We start from the raw sequence: 20338 nt of genomic DNA on the forward strand, positions 1-20338 counted from the left end.
CTGCTTATGTTTTTTAACATGTGCATTGGTGTTTGCATACTCCTCTCACTTTTGCAGCCAGAGAAAGAAAAGTTAAGTGAATTATGTGACAATCTTGATGGTGAACATATGAAAATAACAAGGACCCCCTGAATAGGGAATATAATTCCTAGGACAGGGAAAATAATGTATGTGCAACATTTCCTAGCTAATTACAGTAGTAACAAAGGGAACTAGTTAAAACAGGAGGACATAAAGGATAAACATAATAATAAAGTCATATATTGTTTAATAAACAACGAAAAATTATACAAATAATGTTCATATTCAACATATTAAATATACAAAAATTAAAAACAAAACCATAACATAACACAAATTCACAATAATTACAATATATAAAAAATAAAAAGATGGTACACAATTTAAAAAGTGGCAAGATAATGTATTCGACGCGCGTTTCGGCGTTTGAGGGAACGCCTTCTTCAGGAGCCACATAGACTTCTGAAACGGACAACAAAAACGTATATAAATAACAATACATAATCTGATATGCATACAATAAAAAATACAACCTAATTATATAAAATACATTCAAATTTAATTTAATTTTTCATATATAAAATTAATGTCCTCCATAAAGAGCAAACTAGACCCTAATAGTACATTTGAATAACTTTTGCAAAAAGATATAGCGGCCAGCAGGATAGAACATTCATTTTTCAACAAGGTTTCTAATCAATTGGTACACCAAGGATTAAATTGGATGACAACACGGTAAGTTGATGCCGAATGTCTTGGCAAGATAATGAATTTAACCATTATAAATGGATTATATATAGAAGGACTAGACTTGATGTGGCTCTAGTTCAATTCAAATATTATGAAAATACACGTTATGTGATATTCCTATGAACTAACTTACTTTAAAAGAGAAAAGAAGTAAACCTGTCTTGGGTCTCTTATTAAATATCTCGAAGACCTATGGACTATGCAGTGTAGTTTCCAGAAGGTTCAATGCGATCTTCAATCCAATCGAAAAATCACCTATTTATCAAGTAAAAGATTATCATTTTTTAGAATTTTGAACAAATTCGATAACCAGTAACAGCCAAATCAGGTATTTAATGAAGCCGTATGACCTCACCTTAATGCTGCGGACTGTGTTTAAATTTTTTTTTTTTTTAACAATGTATCACAGGCAATCGGTCAGACGTGAGAAAAATCGTCTCCTGGGGCGGAATATGCTGGGGTTGTTGCAGCGATTTTATCTACACAAAACGGAAAACAGGGTATCGAATGTGACTCTAATCGTATTAGGTGGAAAAATTTAGAAACTAGCTTCTATTTATGTAAATGACAAACTCACCAGTCAAATTTACGAGTCTAACATCCAAATAATGCGGAGCAGTTTTACGTTAACTTCGGAATGAATCTTCCGTAATATTTCACCCTCTTGATGTGGGGCGGGAATATGTTACGTCGTTCTATCGGTTTGACAGATACCTCGGTGTCAATTACACGAGTCTAAAAATGAAGTAAAAGAAGAAAAAGACCGAACCGATATAATTTTAGAATCCTCAAATATACACACGGTCGGCAAGGCACTGTTACATGAACGTCCTGGAAGGCAGTAGCCAGTATATAAGCTTACCGCAATGGCGACGGATGTTTGCCGAAGAAACGAAAATGCAGGCGATGGATGACGGCGTCCCGCGTACGTTAGAATAATAGTAACCGGGGCAAGCCCAGCGGAAGTTTAAATATCTTCCGGGTAGGAGTCACATGCCTGACTGCTAAAATTTGTTAAAGGTGTAGCGCTACCTTAGTCTTAGTCTTCCACTTCCTTGTAGGTTATTAGACCCCCATATTATACATTTTTTGTACCTAGATTGTCTATTGATTGGCCGTCCATTAGCCAATGGATTATTTTGTAGGTATCTTTAGTCTTCACAGATAGCCCTTTACATTATATTTATACATCCCTGTTGTGGTCACCTCGGTGTGGTACTGAGAAAAAATAATATTATGTAGCCCAAAAATTAAAAATTAAAAAAATAAATAAATTATAATTCTTTTGTTGAAATCTATTATTTTAATTGAGTGTTATTGGAAGCTAGTTCATTCATAGTTTCCCCATTCCTTATCATATGCACCGCCACTTACTTTAACTGCGAAGTACTAGTTTCATTCCCCTTCATGTCAATAATTAACATAGAGGTGACCGCCCCTTCAAAACGGAGTGATAAGACGTAATAGTTATTTCCACTGTGCGTCTACTTTGTCTATTCGTATAAATTTATCCCGTTAAAAAAGACACAAGTAGCACGATATGCTTAACCCCATGTAACAGTGCCTTGCCGACCGTGTGTATATTTGAGGATTCTAAAATTATATCGGTTCGGTCTTTTTCTTCTTTTATTTCATTTTTAGACTCGTGTAATTGACACCGAGGTATCTGTCAAACCGATAGAACGACGTAACATATTCCCGCCCCACATCAAGATGGTGAAATATTACGGAAGATTCATTCCGAAGTTAACGTAAAACTGCTCCGTATTATTTGGGTGTTAGACTCGTAAATTTGACTGGTGAGTTTGTCATTTACATAAATAGAAGCTAGTTTCTAAATTTTTCCACCTAATACGATTAGAGGTCACATTCGATACCCTGTTTTCCGTTTTGTGTAGATAAAATCGCTGCAACAACCCCGGCATATTCCGCCGCAGGAGACGATTTTTCTCACGTCTGACCGATTGCCTGTGATACATATTTAAAAAAAAATAAATAATTTTTTGAACACAGTCCACAGCATTAAGGTGAGGTCATACGGCTTCATTAAATACCTGATTTGGCTGTTACTGGTTATCGAATTTGTTCAAAATTCTAAATAAGATAATCTTTTACTTGATAGATAGGTTATTTTTCGATTGGATTGAAGATTGCATTGAACCTTCTGGAAACTACACTGCATAGTCCATAAGTCTTCAAGATATTTAATAAGAGACCCAAGACAGGTTTACTTCTTTTCTCTTTTAAAGTAAGTTAGTCCATAGGAATATCACATAACGTGTATTTTCATAATAATTTAATTGAACTAGAGCCACATCAAGTCTAGTCCTTCTATATATAATCCATTTATAATGGTTAAATTCATTCTCTTGCCAAGACATTCAGCATCAACTTACCGTGTTGTCATCCAATTTAATCCTTGGTGTACCAATTGATTAGAAACCTTGTTGAAAAATGAATGTTCTGTCTTGTACTATCCTGCTGGCCACTATATCTTTTTGCAAAAGTTATTCAAATGGACTATTAGGGTCTAGTTTGCTCTTAATGGAGGACATTAATTTTATATATGCAAAATGAAATTTGAATGTATTTTATATAATTAGGTTGTATTTTTTATTGTATGCATATCAGATTATTTGTATTTCAAGGTGGCTCTTGGCCAAGGAAGGCACACACAGCGGGTGGAAATTATCCTAGTTTATTTGCATCAGAGGTCCACAATCACCGTCATTTCATCTGTTTAGCCGACGCGTTTCGATGCTGTTCACATCTTCTTCCTGGGCAGTGATGACAAAAAACGGCATTTCATTCCCAACCCACTTTCCGCTTTAGTAGTGACTGGAGGTGGGTGTGTCCGCTTAGTAGCTCATGGTTTCTGGGATACGTAGTTTTAACTCATAGTGAGTTCCGTTTTGTCACCATATTTTACACAGTCTTACGGTGGTAAGTGACTTCACCATAAGATTCCAAGCACCACAGTGTGCTCCGATGTTTTGTGTTCCTCCGCAGTGTTGCAATCCCGCTGTGCCGATTGACCAGAATTGCATTGGTTGACACGGCTCCTGACACCAGCGGCTCCTTCCTCCTTTCCTAGGCGGTGCTCCTCCATACGACGAGCAGTCGCAGCAAATGTTTGTATTTCAAGGTGGCTCTTGGCCAAGGAAGGCACACACAGCGGGTGGAAATTATCCTAGTTTATTTGCATCAGAGGTCCACAATCACCGTCATTTCATCTGTTTAGCCGACGCGTTTCGATGCTGTTCACATCTTCTTCCTGGGCAGTGATGACAAAAAACGGCATTTCATTCCCAACCCACTTTCCGCTTTAGTAGTGACTGGAGGTGGGTGTGTCCGCTTAGTAGCTCATGGTTTCTGGGATACGTAGTTTTAACTCATAGTGAGTTCCGTTTTGTCACCATATTTTACACAGTCTTACGGTGGTAAGTGACTTCACCATAAGATTCCAAGCACCACAGTGTGCTCCGATGTTTTGTGTTCCTCCGCAGTGTTGCAATCCCGCTGTGCCGATTGACCAGAATTGCATTGGTTGACACGGCTCCTGACACCAGCGGCTCCTTCCTCCTTTCCTAGGCGGTGCTCCTCCATACGACGAGCAGTCGCAGCAAATGTTTGTATTTCAAGGTGGCTCTTGGCCAAGGAAGGCACACACAGCGGGTGGAAATTATCCTAGTTTATTTGCATCAGAGGTCCACAATCACCGTCATTTCATCTGTTTAGCCGACGCGTTTCGATGCTGTTCACATCTTCTTCCTGGGCAGTGATGACAAAAAACGGCATTTCATTCCCAACCCACTTTCCGCTTTAGTAGTGACTGGAGGTGGGTGTGTCCGCTTAGTAGCTCATGGTTTCTGGGATACGTAGTTTTAACTCATAGTGAGTTCCGTTTTGTCACCATATTTTACACAGTCTTACGGTGGTAAGTGACTTCACCATAAGATTCCAAGCACCACAGTGTGCTCCGATGTTTTGTGTTCCTCCGCAGTGTTGCAATCCCGCTGTGCCGATTGACCAGAATTGCATTGGTTGACACGGCTCCTGACACCAGCGGCTCCTTCCTCCTTTCCTAGGCGGTGCTCCTCCATACGACGAGCAGTCGCAGCAAATGTTTGTATTTCAAGGTGGCTCTTGGCCAAGGAAGGCACACACAGCGGGTGGAAATTATCCTAGTTTATTTGCATCAGAGGTCCACAATCACCGTCATTTCATCTGTTTAGCCGACGCGTTTCGATGCTGTTCACATCTTCTTCCTGGGCAGTGATGACAAAAAACGGCATTTCATTCCCAACCCACTTTCCGCTTTAGTAGTGACTGGAGGTGGGTGTGTCCGCTTAGTAGCTCATGGTTTCTGGGATACGTAGTTTTAACTCATAGTGAGTTCCGTTTTGTCACCATATTTTACACAGTCTTACGGTGGTAAGTGACTTCACCATAAGATTCCAAGCACCACAGTGTGCTCCGATGTTTTGTGTTCCTCCGCAGTGTTGCAATCCCGCTGTGCCGATTGACCAGAATTGCATTGGTTGACACGGCTCCTGACACCAGCGGCTCCTTCCTCCTTTCCTAGGCGGTGCTCCTCCATACGACGAGCAGTCGCAGCAAATGTTTGTATTTCAAGGTGGCTCTTGGCCAAGGAAGGCACACACAGCGGGTGGAAATTATCCTAGTTTATTTGCATCAGAGGTCCACAATCACCGTCATTTCATCTGTTTAGCCGACGCGTTTCGATGCTGTTCACATCTTCTTCCTGGGCAGTGATGACAAAAAACGGCATTTCATTCCCAACCCACTTTCCGCTTTAGTAGTGACTGGAGGTGGGTGTGTCCGCTTAGTAGCTCATGGTTTCTGGGATACGTAGTTTTAACTCATAGTGAGTTCCGTTTTGTCACCATATTTTACACAGTCTTACGGTGGTAAGTGACTTCACCATAAGATTCCAAGCACCACAGTGTGCTCCGATGTTTTGTGTTCCTCCGCAGTGTTGCAATCCCGCTGTGCCGATTGACCAGAATTGCATTGGTTGACACGGCTCCTGACACCAGCGGCTCCTTCCTCCTTTCCTAGGCGGTGCTCCTCCATACGACGAGCAGTCGCAGCAAATGTTTGTATTTCAAGGTGGCTCTTGGCCAAGGAAGGCACACACAGCGGGTGGAAATTATCCTAGTTTATTTGCATCAGAGGTCCACAATCACCGTCATTTCATCTGTTTAGCCGACGCGTTTCGATGCTGTTCACATCTTCTTCCTGGGCAGTGATGACAAAAAACGGCATTTCATTCCCAACCCACTTTCCGCTTTAGTAGTGACTGGAGGTGGGTGTGTCCGCTTAGTAGCTCATGGTTTCTGGGATACGTAGTTTTAACTCATAGTGAGTTCCGTTTTGTCACCATATTTTACACAGTCTTACGGTGGTAAGTGACTTCACCATAAGATTCCAAGCACCACAGTGTGCTCCGATGTTTTGTGTTCCTCCGCAGTGTTGCAATCCCGCTGTGCCGATTGACCAGAATTGCATTGGTTGACACGGCTCCTGACACCAGCGGCTCCTTCCTCCTTTCCTAGGCGGTGCTCCTCCATACGACGAGCAGTCGCAGCAAATGTTTGTATTTCAAGGTGGCTCTTGGCCAAGGAAGGCACACACAGCGGGTGGAAATTATCCTAGTTTATTTGCATCAGAGGTCCACAATCACCGTCATTTCATCTGTTTAGCCGACGCGTTTCGATGCTGTTCACATCTTCTTCCTGGGCAGTGATGACAAAAAACGGCATTTCATTCCCAACCCACTTTCCGCTTTAGTAGTGACTGGAGGTGGGTGTGTCCGCTTAGTAGCTCATGGTTTCTGGGATACGTAGTTTTAACTCATAGTGAGTTCCGTTTTGTCACCATATTTTACACAGTCTTACGGTGGTAAGTGACTTCACCATAAGATTCCAAGCACCACAGTGTGCTCCGATGTTTTGTGTTCCTCCGCAGTGTTGCAATCCCGCTGTGCCGATTGACCAGAATTGCATTGGTTGACACGGCTCCTGACACCAGCGGCTCCTTCCTCCTTTCCTAGGCGGTGCTCCTCCATACGACGAGCAGTCGCAGCAAATGTTTGTATTTCAAGGTGGCTCTTGGCCAAGGAAGGCACACACAGCGGGTGGAAATTATCCTAGTTTATTTGCATCAGAGGTCCACAATCACCGTCATTTCATCTGTTTAGCCGACGCGTTTCGATGCTGTTCACATCTTCTTCCTGGGCAGTGATGACAAAAAACGGCATTTCATTCCCAACCCACTTTCCGCTTTAGTAGTGACTGGAGGTGGGTGTGTCCGCTTAGTAGCTCATGGTTTCTGGGATACGTAGTTTTAACTCATAGTGAGTTCCGTTTTGTCACCATATTTTACACAGTCTTACGGTGGTAAGTGACTTCACCATAAGATTCCAAGCACCACAGTGTGCTCCGATGTTTTGTGTTCCTCCGCAGTGTTGCAATCCCGCTGTGCCGATTGACCAGAATTGCATTGGTTGACACGGCTCCTGACACCAGCGGCTCCTTCCTCCTTTCCTAGGCGGTGCTCCTCCATACGACGAGCAGTCGCAGCAAATGTTTGTATTTCAAGGTGGCTCTTGGCCAAGGAAGGCACACACAGCGGGTGGAAATTATCCTAGTTTATTTGCATCAGAGGTCCACAATCACCGTCATTTCATCTGTTTAGCCGACGCGTTTCGATGCTGTTCACATCTTCTTCCTGGGCAGTGATGACAAAAAACGGCATTTCATTCCCAACCCACTTTCCGCTTTAGTAGTGACTGGAGGTGGGTGTGTCCGCTTAGTAGCTCATGGTTTCTGGGATACGTAGTTTTAACTCATAGTGAGTTCCGTTTTGTCACCATATTTTACACAGTCTTACGGTGGTAAGTGACTTCACCATAAGATTCCAAGCACCACAGTGTGCTCCGATGTTTTGTGTTCCTCCGCAGTGTTGCAATCCCGCTGTGCCGATTGACCAGAATTGCATTGGTTGACACGGCTCCTGACACCAGCGGCTCCTTCCTCCTTTCCTAGGCGGTGCTCCTCCATACGACGAGCAGTCGCAGCAAATGTTTGTATTTCAAGGTGGCTCTTGGCCAAGGAAGGCACACACAGCGGGTGGAAATTATCCTAGTTTATTTGCATCAGAGGTCCACAATCACCGTCATTTCATCTGTTTAGCCGACGCGTTTCGATGCTGTTCACATCTTCTTCCTGGGCAGTGATGACAAAAAACGGCATTTCATTCCCAACCCACTTTCCGCTTTAGTAGTGACTGGAGGTGGGTGTGTCCGCTTAGTAGCTCATGGTTTCTGGGATACGTAGTTTTAACTCATAGTGAGTTCCGTTTTGTCACCATATTTTACACAGTCTTACGGTGGTAAGTGACTTCACCATAAGATTATGGCAGGAGCCATATCAGATTATGTATTGTTATTTATATACGTTTTTGTTGTCCGTTTCAGAATTGTATGTGGCTCCTGAAGAAGGCGTTCCCTCAAACGCCGAAACGCGCGTCGAATACATTATCTTGCCACTTTTTAAATTGAGTACCATCTTTTTATTTTTTATTGATTGTAATTATTGTGAAGTTCTGTTATGTTATGGTTTTGTTTTTAATTTTTGTATATTTAATATGTTGAATATGAATTTTTTTGTATAATTTGTCGTTGTTTATTAAACAATATATGACTTTATTATTATGTTTATCTTTTATGTCCTCCTGTTTTAACTAGTTCCCTTTGTTACTACTGTAATTGCCTAGGAATTGTTGCACATACACAATCTTGATGGTGTACATGGAAGGTGAAAGGAAAGGCTGTAGGATGTCACTTTTTGTAACACATAACAAAATGTAAATACCTGTAAATGAACTGCACACATTCAGCAGTTAAGAAAGCAAACATGAAGCACAATTTGTTTGTAATTCTGAAGTGTAATGGAAACAAAGATTTTAATAGGATCAGAACAAATCAAGGCATTTTGTTTGTGATGCACAAATAATAAATATTCACTGAAACCTTATGTCCACACATTATCATTTATTTGCAATATAGTTTTATCAGTAAAACTGTATGGCTGCAAATGTAGTGCCTAATTCAGTGGAAAGTGTTCTGTTTGTAAATGACAATGTGCTACCACACAATGCTATAATTACATTAAAAAAATTACCCGCCTCATGTCCATTAAAGCTAGGTAGGCTGAGATGTCAATGTCAGCAAAATCCCTCAGAAAGGATATCTTATCCTTCCACAATGTCTGCATGTGGCTAAATGAGGCTCTCACTCATGTTCCTGCTTCATCCCTTCCCAGAAGTGTTACCCACACTAGGTTAAGAGGTGGTGAAGCAGGGAAATCTCTCCTCTTTTTGTGCCTTTATTGTGGGTGCCTATGGACAGGAGACTCTCATCTCCACCCAACCTTCCTGCTGATACTGCAAGATAAAGAATATGGCTGGACCAATCTGTGAGGAATACACAAAAGGAAGGAACTTGTCCCAGAGGTGGACTGGTGGAAGACACAAACTCTGACTCCAAACTTATTGTAAATATGAGGAACAACCGTCAAGCCATGATTTCTGTGGTACAGGGTTGGGCTATTGACCCAACTCCTCGTTATCAGGTTCAGGACCAGAAACATTGGGAGGTGGAGCTGCTTTGGGCCTTCCTTGAAGGAAGGAGCTGACTGACTGCTTCGGAGAGAGCAACATTAGAGATACTTTGCAGGAGGAAGTTGCATCCTAGAAGTGGGGTACTGCCAAGAACCGAGGCAGTGCGAACTAAGGCTGGCCATTGTGGCTTTGAAGAAGGACTGGCATCGCATGGCCATTGGGTGAGGCTCTAAAATTTCAGTATCCCCGCAGAATGCTCTGAAGCTGTAGTGCATGTGACTGTGGGGTGCACAGGGCTGAATGGTCGGCTCTTTGCTTTGTGTGGGTGGTGGGCTTGTGTTTGGACCCAAGGAAGATCGACCAGTGAAGACGCACCAGGCGGCTAGCAGTGCAACATGAGTGCAGGCTATTCACAACCAATGGTAGCTTTGTCCACATTCAGCTACCTTGAGGTTGTGCACCAGATGAGGATGGTGGCAATGTCGGCTGGGCAGGGGCACAGTTGGCTCAATTCTGCTTGAACCATGTGAGGACAAACACCACCTGGAGTAGTATTGTAGTCCCCCTCTACAACCCACCCTCCACCTACACTTGCTGGCCTGGTCTGCTTTTGGAGCCAACAAAGGACAGGAAGGTACTGTTCAAGGATGTAGCACCCAAGAAGAGGGTATCCTCACATTGTGGCTACATGTTTGATCATGAAAGCTACTCAATACTCCAAACGTCAAGTGCTACCCCAAGGCAACATGGCAGGCTGCAAGCACCTATGGGATCCAACAGGAAAAAGCAACGAAGTGCTCTATAACAGGAGAGTAAGGTGTTTCTGGGGTGTGTCACAACAGTTTAACTGTCTCATCTTCTTCACAATCTGCATTCCCAGCATTATCATTCACTTGTTTGTCATAAGTAACACACAAGAGCTAAAATGATGGCCTGGACAACAGCCTAGAGTAACTACTAGTGATTGAGAATAATTCAAGCATTGCCTCAATTGTTCTTTTTCCTTGTGTAAGTGAGTCATGCAAAGTAGTTGGGGTATGTCCAGACAATGGGTGTCTGTCATGATGCACTAACCTTGCGCTGAGAATCAAGCAGGAGCAGTGAGTGCCCTCTTCCGTCTCTCACCACCTCCAGCAATCGGTGCTTAAAAAATAAGTGTTAGGGCCCTTGCCAGGAGGCCACTGCAGCTGTCACTACTGATTGCCACTGCCAGCGCTGCCAATGGCAGTACCTACACAATTACTAATCATCACACTCCTACAAGCAGGACAGTTCGGATTGTTCGAAGCCCCCAAAGCTATAAGACAGGCTTGGGAGCAGGTATTAGTTGTTTTTAATTTATATTGAATACATAAACAACTGTTGTGCTGCTCATCCCTTAATTACACAAACAGCACCACCATGTGGCAGCTGTCATAAATGCTGGTGTTGACAATTTAGTGCTGGTACAGAGTACTCGAAACAACCACCTTAGGTTAAGCACTGCCACCAATTACCACATTCGCAGGAATATGAGAGCCAGTGGTAGAAACAAGGGAAGGGAATATGAGAGAAAACAAATACACTGGAATACATGACTCAAACTCATCACTTTTGTTGGGTAGTGATATCTGCAGCTTGTAGTGGATATCTGAAAGCATAGAGGTGTCTCTACTAGCTCACCATGAAAGCTCTGCATTTAACTGAAATAGTGAATTGATATAACTTGACGATATCGCTGGTAGTCACCTCTCTGTACTTGGTGAACCTTATAATTCCAGAAACGAAACATCCAAATAAAGAGTACCTTAAATACAGAATCACTAAACACTTCTCTCTGCAAATAGAAAAACTGCCTCGAGCTTCATCACTATGCTCTCTCTGTAGAAAGTGAGTTATAATTTCTACATGAGAAATACTGCACAGTAATTTACAAACTTTAAATATTACATATTCTGCTATTCCTTGTCTACCAATTTGTAAAAATATATTTGAACTCTTCTACATTATGCTTCAACACTTATACATAATCCATACTAATAATATTATAAAGAGAGAGCCCAAACCGTTGAGGCAGGTAAGCTCCGGAACCACAGCGCAAACCGGAACACCCAATACAGCGTTGGAAAGGAGAGTATCAGCAGATGGACATAGGGTATACACCAGCCCAACATATACATTAGAAGGGAAAAAGAACGTTTGGGGAAAAGTAGCCTGTTGTGGGCGTATGCGTTCTGCTGTAAAGCGATGGGCGTGTGCATACAGCGATGAGCGTGTGCATTCGGCAAAAGCCTGCGGTATTATACAGCTTGCGATAAGCGTTCTGTGTGGGACTAGCGTTCTAACACGAGTGGGAGTGCCCTTCAGCATTGTTGTGGGCGTGTGCCGTCGGAGACGCCGGAAGCATTCAGAAGCAGGAGTTGTGGTGTTTGCCGTTGACGCGATGTGGGGCGTCTAAGTGCACCGCGCCGTGTTTGGGGAGTGCGTGCATTTTGCGGCGATCGGGGCGTCGGCTGGAGCGGACACACACATTCGCATATTGCGGCAAGGACAACAAACAGAAGAGCACACGCTCACCTTCAGCGGTACCGAACGAGGGCTTCTGAGCGGACGCACAGGCAAGTTTTGAAATAAATTTGCCTTGCCTATTACAACCATTGCAGACATTCTATTTCATCCCCGGGCAACGTCGCGGCGGGCCGCTAATGTGATTATATAGTCTGTGTGTAATAGGTCTTCCTGTTGCCCCACAGGAAACCTTCAAGTGAAATCCAATAAACCCACAGTCTTATGAGAGTTTGTATTAATGTTCACAATAGTTCAAAGTTCGTTTTCTCTAAACAACACTACTTCCAGAAAAAGTCTCTGCACTCCTGAAGATCTTGAACACAATCTATCATTTTTAAACTGAACCCTTGAGCAGCTTAAAAAAACAGTCCAAGACACAGGTCGACTTAGATGTTCTTTACTCCTCAATTCACATCCTAGTCACCAACGAGCCAACACGTATTTCATCTTTTACAGACTTCTTCAGGGCTAGAAATCGTATATCACAGAAGATTATTTTAAATTGTTAGTTATAAAAGTGAATAAAATAGTGACAACTAGACCACTGAGTAGAAAATCACACCAAACGTGTTAAAACGACTAATTGACTACATAGCACAGGGGCTTAAAAACAAAACCAACGTTAGTATGGTACCCACTAAAACATCATACAAGTAAAAGAAAATATTTATTCAAAGCCTGAGTTTATACCAAATATATTACTAACACCAGTGGCCCAATCACCATTGATAGGAATCAATAATTAAAAGAAAAATGTATAAGAACCCATTGCGAACAACATCGTCTTATGCTTGCCCAATGAAAAACTTGGCATCACTCCGATATGAATGGCAGTCTTTAACAGGAAATTATATCTATGATTAAAGCAAGCAAAATAAAGCACCTGATGTTTAGCAAAGGAAATCCTACATACGGATAGCAAGGCGTTGGTTTCAGCAACATTGGTTCAAGATTGCCTAGCAAAGGCACTATGTATGAGTAATCTATTGATGAAGCCTAGAATAACAACTAACATCCCATCCTTCACTTGTAGTGCTGCCTGAGTTAGTATCCCTAGATAACAGGGTTATGCCATGACTTGGGATCCAAGCACTTTTCTGATGAATCCCAACAAGGACAAAACAGATTTAGGGGCCGATTATGATAGAGGATTTTCCGCCTCCTCCGGGCCGGCGGAAGCCACCGCCGGCCCGGAGGAGGCGGAAAATCCTCTGCGGAGTCACCAAAGACCCACCGCCGCATTACGATGGCTGGTGGGTCTTGGATTCTGTCCGCTGCTTTTTCGCCGCGGTCGGATTACAACCGCGGCGGAAAAGCTCTCCTTTGGCTGGCAGTGTCTATCAGACACCGCCAGCCAAATTAGGAAGCATTAGTAAACATGCTTTTCCGCGGCGGTTTTTCCGCCGTGGAAAAGCATGTGTACTTTTGCTTTTGGGGGCCCGTTGCGGGCCCCCAGGGCGTAGGCGGGTGGGGGGTGCACATGGGGGGTACCTATGGTACCCCCCAGCATTTACATGCACAAAGCGGCAGGCACCGCATGGTGCCTGCCGCTTTGTGCATGTAAATGTTACACATGCACTTTTAACATTGCGGCGGGTGCTGCTTGAAGCAGCACCCGCCGCAATGTTAAATATCCAGGATGTGACCGCCAGGGTGGCGGTCACATCCTGATTTGCATGGAGGGACCTCCGCAGTCCATGCGGACGGTCCCTCCACCTCTGGGATGGCGGACGGACGCAAGTCCGTCCGCCATCCTAATCGGCCCCTAAGTGTTCTCATTTAGAGGGCACATGACTTTACAGTTCGGGCTGAGCTGGCCCTATTGGTGTGTGACCAAAGCCGATTCGCATTTGGATTGTCCCTGTCTGACAGACTAAAAGGTGATGAGATGCATACAGCCCTGATATTTTCAATGGCCAAGATTAATTCAAAGCATTCCAACCATCACTTTTTGGAGCTGGCCAGTGAGCCTGCCTTAGTAGGAGGTGCCGAGATGTGGCCCGATCTTGCTGTCATAGGACTCAACTTCCCCGAAGTAAGAGGGGTATCCCCAGGTGAGAGTCCAGAGCATGTTGAACCACTAGCTACTAATGGTTACTACTGGTTAGTGGTGCTTCTGCTTCCAAAATGCCCTAGCTGTTTGGGTTTAATTGTTTCTGCTGAAGCAGGGCCAGAAGTAATTTGCATATGGTTGGTTCCTGTCTAAAACTGCACATATTAGCTAATATATTATGGACTGGCACTGGCCTACAATGATTGGCAATGAATGAGGTACATTGACACATCCCATCCTTCACTTTTTGTGCTGAGTAACCCTAAGCAACCCTACTATGCTCAAGCTCCCTGTCCCATAGGTGTCAAGCAGAAACTCACTGATGAGGCCCAACAAGTCTGTAACCTGCCTGAGGCTGTTTGCATCTCTGTTCAAACAGGTTTTAGACTTTTAGTTTGAGCTGAACTGTTTTAACAAACCAGGGTAGAGGCTGCGTTCCACGATTGCACATTGTTTGTCTAAATCTTGCTGTAAGCATTTCCCAAATGTTAGCACATATATGGTTGACACCTGTCTGAACTAGCCCTGATGAGCAACAACAGAACAAGAATGCAGCCCAGGGTAATTACCAATGCAAATGTGCACAACACGTTAATCTGCAAATGTAAAGGATGCTTGGAGCTGGTACTGGCTTTAATTGATCGAATCACTTGAAGCTTTGTGGTGACAAAGATTTATTATTTTTGAGTGGTAGTGCAAAGAGTTAACAACTGAGCAGTAAAGTGCTTGTTTTTAATTGTTATTGTATTTACATAGCACCCACTATACCTGAGGAGCAGTTATGTAACAAAATTGCATTACGTACGGTTTGAGTATTACTAAAATCTTATTTACGATGAATTAGTGTTGGGCAGCGCAGCAAGTATTTTTACGGCAATTCGAAAGGGCAGGATTGAACCATATTTACAAGAAGGTGCATTCCCGTCCTTTCTGCTGCACATAATTTGGTGCCTAGCACCAATGCAGCTCCCCCCCCCCCTCCCCCCTCCCTGCAATATGGTGCAAGGGTCTCTGTGTTGTTGGCAGAGTTGTTTTTGTGTAGGCAGGGACTGCACAAAAACAATCAATGGAGACTTTTTCCTCAAAGAGGAAAAAAATTCCGGCGAAATAAAGATATTTCTCCTCGTTATGCCTCCCTTGGGGAGGCGTACAGTTTTGATGCATTTACAGGTTTACAGATCCTTGTAAATCTGGGAATGTGTCGAAACCAGTGGTTAATTTGTGAAAAAAATATGTGCTGGGGCTCTCATCAGGAGGCAACTTACACCAGCCCACTTCTGCTGGTAGTGCCACCTAAAACAGAACCAACTACTAACCATGAAAGTGGGGAGAGGATGTGGTGTAATGGCCAGAGCTGCTGACTTTGGAGCTGAGGAACCAGGCTCCGCATCCTGTGATTCTGGGCAAATCACTTAATCTCCCCCTCCCTACCATAAATGAACGTGTCCTTAACTGGTGCTCATGAAAAGCGTTGGTGTTTATGATTAAGTGCCGGCACTGAGCACCGGAATCTACTGGCTCAAATGGAGCACTTATTAAAACCCATGGGTGTTGCATGGGAAAATCTACAGCAACGCCCATGGAAAGCCCCCCTGACGCAGTGTAAGGCAATGCAGTGGCTTGCACTGCGTTGCCTTACACCATATCTAGGCCATGAAAAGCCATGCAAAGTGGCTGTGCGTGCCCTCGTAGCTATGGGTCTGCACGCTGCACAACTAAAGCGTCATAAAAAGTGATGCACTGGCAGTGCAAGGGGATTGTACATAAGCTCTGATATTTTGGAAGCACCATTTTATCATATAACATTTTGCGCATTTTGTAGCGTATGTCTTTTACTGTGTGCAATGTAGGTATAAAATAATGACTTCCATATTCACGGTGCTTTCTGTCACAGGCTGTGACCTCATAGCACTAAAAATACACGAGTCAATAATCTCCACTGCGCCAATGAAGATTTAATTCTGTGGCTCTCTGGTTACTCACAGACCTCTGCAGTGTATTAACTAATGGAAGTTTCATAATGTCCTATGTTGCATTTCCCACTGAGTAGCAACTTGTATTTATTTATTTATTATTCATTGAAGCTGCACCTTATTTTATATGTAGCTGCATGACGGTGAAAGTCCTAAAAAACGTACATAATATTTTGTTTTTAGCCACACCGTTGGCACCACCCCTATGTTCAGACTCTCAAGGCCCTCCAGCCCCCCAAGACATGACTAAAGTCAACAACAGCAGCAAACTAATATAACCAGGAGTCAATTTTGCTAACATAGAAGTGTTTTCATAATGTTAAAAATTAAAACCTTTTTCATCATCATCATTAATCTTTATTCGGTTTAAAAAACCATAAAAGATACACAAGAAAACAAATAAGCATCCATACAAGAACAATGCCACAAGTTTGATGGGCAATTCATAACAATCATTATGTTCATATTCGAGACTCATTATATCTAAAACAATGCTCATAATAATTTGATGTTTTTAAGGCAGGAGATCCATTTTCCAAATAACTAGTGTGAAAAGAATAACAAATTAAAATAGAGGGAACGAGAAAGAATAAATTGTTTGAATTACCAAGCTGAGTATGAAATTACATAGTGCCAGGCACAGAAAGAAGATGTCGTGACAACTCATGTTCAGGTCAGAACATAGCTTAAAGTGCAAATGCAATATAGTCCCACAGAAAAGTGTAACCAAAATCACAACAGATACTATATTAAAATTGTAAACCTTTCTTTGTGCGTATTAGGTTAACAGAGAAAAAAAATCTACTATTACTAAAAACAATTTTCGGTGTGGTATCACTTTTTAAAATCTTAGTCGCATCAGAACATGATCTAATTCCCAAATTCCGGCATAGTGGTTTGATCCATTTGCTCCTGGGAACACCATAGGCTGGGCAGAAAAAAAGTATGTGGGAGTCATTTTCTGCAGTGTTAGGCTCGCATAGCAAACAACTATCATCATTTGTCTCACCATTTGTGCTGTCTCACATAGCTATATTGGCACGAAGTAGCAGACCGCCATACCAAAATATCATGAACAAAGATTTTGCTAGTTGGGGTTGAACCTCATCCAAAATATAGTTCATATAGGGGAAGAGGCATTATTAAAATGAACTGATGGGTCAGCCTACCATTTGCAGCGCTGTTTTGCATGTACCACCCAGAAAGTACTTTTGAGCGTTTTCTTCCTAGTTGGAATCATTAAAGAAGGTGTTTCCGAAAGATGTTTCAGACCCAATTTGCAAAGCCATGTACGGGCGCTGATCAAATTAGGGAACAGAAATGCAGTAACATCACAAATACCAACAGCAAGAGGTATTAAACCAGGCTTTTTGGCAGCTATTTTATTCAATCTCTACACTGCAGTCATTGGCAAAGCAATACCAAATCTAGCTCTGTACCACCCAGGATCAGCCCTCAACATCTCCTGGTCTTACAATATTCAGATGATCTAATAATTCTAGACCACAGTAATATTGGCATGGAACATGCACTGGGCCAGCTACACTTATATAATCAAAGGAACAAACTAATGTCAGATGCCTTGAAAACCAAGCTCATGATCTTTGGTAAATATAAATACAATCCAAGCAGTTGTGACACCTAACAATGGAAAACATACCCAAATATAACTATATTGGTGTATGGTTCGCAGAAAATGGTAAAACCAACACACATTTACTATACTTCGGGAAGAAAGTAGCAACAGTCACATTCGCAATATGCAAATTATACAACCATGTCCAGAGCTCCTCTGCTGAAGCTATGCTAAAAACAAGCATTTGCAATGCAATCGGTCTCGGCTTTGGAACCTTACAAGTATTTAGCCATGCAGCACATTATAGCACATTACTGAAAATGACTGCAAATTTGCCTTGCTATGGACTGTGTGTCAGTGATCCTGCTTCTGGCAGTAGATTTGGCAACAGACAAGTGAATGTGATATTTAAGCTCCTAGGAGTTGGTTGAAGACAAATACATTAAATTATTGATACACTTTAATTAAATGTGTAAAATAATGGAACCTACAAAGATTAAAATGCATGTCCTTATTATTTCTTGCATCTATCACCAACCTTCGAGCTTAGATGTGGAGGGAACTCTGCTGTCACACTTTCGACCATTTATTCGTAGTCTAAACTATCAGTAGTAAACTAACTACTACTTACCCAAAAGAATGAACACCTAGAACCGCATCCGAAACTTGGCAAGAACATTGCTTTTTTCCAACAATTGCTTCTGAACACTGGAAAGTAACCAACTCAAGGTAGTAAAACCCAGTAGAAAAGCAGCCAATCAGAGGGCGGCAACACCAGTGTAGACACAGGAGGACTAGTGTGCTGGGCGCGCATCACGGCAGCGTGCGCATAAAGCAAACGTGTGGTGCGCACTCCAAGCCCCACTCACCATTGACAATGCAATATTATCACACCAGTGATGGTAAACTGCACTAGAGACAGGTATCCTTTACACCCGTGGTACTCGTAGTACGATCCGCGGGCCGCCAGCGGCCCAGCAGGCCTTCTTTGGCGGGCTGTAGACCTTGCAGGTAATGTACCCATGGCCCCCCAGAGAGAGAGAGAGAGGAGAGAGAGAGAGAGTGGAAAGAGAGTAGAGAGACTGACTGACTGAGATACTGACTGACTATGAGACTGACGGACTGAGAGAAAGACTGACTGAGAGGGAGAGAGAGACTGACTGAGGGAGAGAGAGACTGACTGACACAGAGAGAGAGACAGAGAGAGACTGACTGACTGACAGAGAGAGACACTGACAGAGAGAGAGAGACTAACAGAGAGAGAGAGAGTCTGACTGACAGCAAGAGAGAGACTGACTGACTGTGAGAGAAACTGACAGAGAGAGAGAGACTGACTGACTTAGAGAGACTGAGTGACTGAGAGAGATTGACAGAGAGACTGACTGACAGAGACTGACTGACAGAGAGAGAGAGAGACTGACAGAGAGATAGACTGACTGACTGAGAGAAAGACTGACAGACAAAGAGAGGGAGACTGACTGACAGAGAGAGACTGACAGAGAGAGAGAGTGACTGACCGAGGCTGACAGCGAGAGACTGACCGAGTGACAGAGAGACTGACTGAGAGAGACTGACTGACTGAAAGAGAGAGAGACTGACTGACTGACTGTTTATTTATTTATGCAATTTTATATAGCGCGAACTTTACCCGAAGGTGTCAGAGCGCTTTACATAGGATCCAGTTGAAAACATAAGGACTGACGGTTACATGCGTAAAATGATTGCAAAAAATTTTGCATTACATAAGAACCAGTTGAAAGCATACGGACTTAGGATTACATGCGTTACAAAAAGGTACAGACAGAAAAAAATTGCAAATGTACAAGAGATAGAATCACACGAGGAGATACAAATGGATATACTCTAGGCCTATACTCGTAATATCTCTATCAACATAGGGAGGGGATACACATGGATATACTCTAAAAGTCACCTAGGAGATTAGGCGTTAGAGTTATCTCTATATACATAGGGAAGGGATACACATGGATATACTCTAACAGTCACATAGGAGACTAGTCGTTAGAGTTATCTCTATATACATAGGGAAGGGATACACATGGATATACTCTAACAATCACATAGGGGACTAGTCGTTAGAGTTATCTCTATATACATAGGGAAGGGATATGACTGGATATACTCTAAGAGTCACATAGGAATGGTGGAGAGCACAACGGTCTACAGCATATACTAGTGATTAGAGCTATCTCTATATACATAGGGAAGGGAAAGGACTGGATATACTCTAAAAGTCACAGAGAGGGCAGGCACGTGAGATAACGAACTTTACCCGAAGGTGTCAGAGCGCTTTACATAGGATCCGGTTGAAAACATAAGTACATGCGTAAAATGATTGCAAATTTTTGCATTACATAAGAGCCAGTTGAAAGCATACAGACTTAGGATTACAAGCGTTACAAAAAGGTATACAAATGGATGTACTCTAGGCCTATACTAGTAATATCTCTATCAACATAGGGAGGGGATACACATGGATATACTCTAACAGTCACTTAGGAGACTAGTCGTTAGAGTTATCTCTATAAACATAGGGAGGGGATACACATGGATATACTCTAACAGTCACTTAGGAGACTAGTCGTTAGAGTTATCTCTATAAACATAGGGAGGGGATACACATGGATATACTCTAACAGTCACTTAGGAGACTAGTCGTTAGAGTTATCTCTATAAACATAGGGAGGGGATACACATGGATATACTCTAACAGTCACTTAGGAGACTAGTCGTTAGAGTTATCTCTATAAA

The 20338-nt window shown here is 42.7% G+C and overlaps 1 long non-coding RNA gene across 1 annotated transcript; it reads right to left on the reverse strand.

Annotated features, from left to right (window-relative positions):
• Nucleotides 1-251: 251 nt before the first annotated feature.
• LOC144824455 (uncharacterized) lies at nt 252-1723 on the reverse strand. Its single transcript, XR_013608956.1, has 5 exons — nt 1634-1723; nt 1349-1506; nt 1127-1250; nt 905-1026; nt 252-483 (listed from the first exon to the last, which is right to left on the reverse strand). It is a non-coding gene; the product is annotated as an uncharacterized LOC144824455 (long non-coding RNA).
• Between the last annotated feature and the right edge of the window lie 18615 nt (nt 1724-20338).

Source organism: Lissotriton helveticus, chromosome 3_1, assembly GCF_964261635.1.
Source record: "Lissotriton helveticus chromosome 3_1, aLisHel1.1, whole genome shotgun sequence".
NCBI classification, from domain to species: Eukaryota; Metazoa; Chordata; class Amphibia; order Caudata; family Salamandridae; genus Lissotriton; species Lissotriton helveticus.